Source organism: Euleptes europaea, chromosome 5 (genome assembly GCF_029931775.1).
Source record: "Euleptes europaea isolate rEulEur1 chromosome 5, rEulEur1.hap1, whole genome shotgun sequence".
Classification (NCBI taxonomy): domain Eukaryota; kingdom Metazoa; phylum Chordata; class Lepidosauria; order Squamata; family Sphaerodactylidae; genus Euleptes; species Euleptes europaea.
Window position 1 is genome coordinate 112487545 of NC_079316.1, and position 2658 is coordinate 112490202.

Here is a 2658-nt window from a genome sequence, read left to right on the forward strand (position 1 = left end):
TTCCTCTCTTCCTTCCCTGTGGATCGGCTGCCTCCTGGCGCCTCATTTTCTCAGGCCTACCGCTGGCTGCCCTCCCGCCTGGGAGTGGGGGGGAGGATGAGGGAGCGGGGGCGCCCTCCAGGCCTTCTCTGCATGGTCTCCCCTGGGGTTGCCAACCTCCAGGTGGTGGCTGGAGACCTGGAAACCGTAGTCTCCCCCCCCAGGAGATCTACACCTGGTTATGGCCCCCGAAAAATGTTATAAATGCACAAATGGCCCTTGGCAGGAAAAAGGTTCCCCACCCCTGATCTAACCTGAAGTGACTTTGAAAATCCTGACTGTGAAAAAGTTAATATGACATTTAAAAAAAAGTAAACATGACATTGAAATTGTAAATATGACTTTAAAAAAAGATTATGGAAAGCCATTTACCATATTTTTTGTTGGATGCTGTTTGCCCATACAAGGCAAGGGCTTTAGTGCCTGAGGTATAGCGAATGCCTGGACGCTTTTAGGAAATTGAGAGGGCGGGAGAGTCTGGAGAATAGTTTGCATAGCTTGCAGGTAAAAGGATGCAGGAATGTTGCCCACCAGGCTGTTGAACTTGTTCTCCCCTAGCAGGAGTGTCCAGTGCTCTGAATGTTCATGTAGAAACTTGTGCATCTTGAACCGGGAATTCGGCATGAATAGCAAGAGGTAATCAAGGCAGAGTTTTTTGGAGTTTTTTGGAGGCTACGTTGACTCTGGACTCCCACATGTGCTCCAGGATGACCAGCGGGGTGAGCCCTTTACTGTCCTCTATCCTGGGAGAGGCCCCATTTCCCAGGAGGATGTGGACTGTCTCAGACCTCAGGAGCTCACAGGCGAGATGCAGAGGGGTCTTATCGTCCTCCAGGTGAAAGCAGCCGGCTTGGTTGATGTAGGAGTTCAAACTTGGCAGTCTGTGTGCAATGCTGATGATCAACCCCAAAATGACTCTCCGGTCATACGTAACAGCCATGACCAGGTGAGGGGCAGAGGCAGCAGCAGAAATGTTCTCCAGGGACTTTGAGAGCCTCCTCTGGAAAATGAGACAGCAGATGCTGGGCATAAGGCAGGTGGTTGTGCACCACTGCATACAGCAGGGCTCCTGAAGGGGAAAATGTCCTCAAGCTGGCATTTTCCTCTCAGTAAAATATTCCATGGTATATAAAAGGTATATTCTTTCGATGATGTATTAATTGTTCTCCAAATATCTTGAATTTTGAATTCCTCAGTAAGTTGAAAAAATGTTTTCAGAAGGCAGCCTTCTTTGTCATCTTTGGCCTTTGTTTTTTTGTCCATCGCACAATCTATAACTCCATTAAAGTCACCCAGTAGCAATATTTGTTCTTCAGCATATTGTAATAAAATATCATGAAGCTGTTTATAGAATTGTGCTTTTCCCTCATTTGGTGCGTAGATCCCTACCACCAGTGTTTTTTGGCCTAAGATTTTAGCTCTTATTATAAGTATTCTGCCCTCTTCATCTTTATATACAAATTCTGGGGCAAATGAAGTATGTGCATAGATAACTAGTCCTTTAGTCTTTGTGTTCGATGAGGCAATGAAAGTTTGCCCCAAAGTTTTTCTTTCTAGGTATTTTTTGGGTTTCCTGCAAACATATTAAAGAGTACCTTTGCTTTTGTAAAAAATTAAAAATCCGTCCTCTTTTCACTTTTTCATTTAAACCAATTACATTCCACGAAATAACTTTGGCCATGTATTAGCACATTACCTTTAATACTTTGCAGGACAATGACTCAGCTCAAACCCAACCCCCTTCTGACTATATATTACTCTTCCTACACACTTGACACTGAGAGACACTGTCCTTCAGTGTTACTTCTCTGAAGACGTCAGGAAAGAAAATACCGAGACCACGGTCACACAGCCCAGATAGCCTACAAGAACCGAAAAAGGGTTACATTTGAGTAAACTGAGTTATTCCTGAATATTTTTTCAGTCTAAAGAAATTCTTCCCTGAAGTTGTAAGTTTCTTGTAGTAACTGCTGAAGTTCAGTTTCCAGGTCTGTTAGGCCAAATTTTCCCCCAAATCCTCTAAATTTCAGATTATTCTCATGATTAATAATATCTCTGTCTGTGTATGTTTATTCTCGTGAATGTCTAAAACTTTGACCACCTCTGGAGTTGGCATTCAGGATCCGAGGACTTGGGAAAGGAGTATCTGCAGGGGAAACACAAAGAAGGGGTGCCTCATGAATGCCCATCCAACTGCCTAAATCCCTCTACGTTCATCCCACGATTAATCTGGTCTACACATCCATAGCACAGCAACATCCAATAAACACGACTTAAGGACCACCAAGATTTACCCCATTTCTCCCCAAAGGCAAGCCAGAGTGGTTTCACACATATGCCTTTTCTCTATTTTATCCCCACAACCTCCCTCTGAGGTAGGCTAGGCTGAGTGTGTGTGACCGGCCCAAGGGACAGCATTTTTTTCCCCAGGTAGTTGGCAACTCTGCCTACCCCTTAGATGTCAATGAAGACCCAGGAGGGTGGGATCCAAATCTCAAGATAGACACGCCCCCAAACACACACTCATGATATCAGGCAACTGATGTCCTTCTGCTCTAAGGCAGCTCAAAATGATATGTCACACACACAAAGCAAGAATATATTGATTAGAAGGAAATA

General features: G+C 44.4%; 1 pseudogene; it reads right to left on the reverse strand.

Annotated features, from left to right (window-relative positions):
- Positions 1 to 393: 393 nt before the first annotated feature.
- On the reverse strand, positions 394 to 2256 carry LOC130478400 (ankyrin repeat domain-containing protein 9-like; annotated as a pseudogene).
- Between the last annotated feature and the right edge of the window lie 402 nt (positions 2257 to 2658).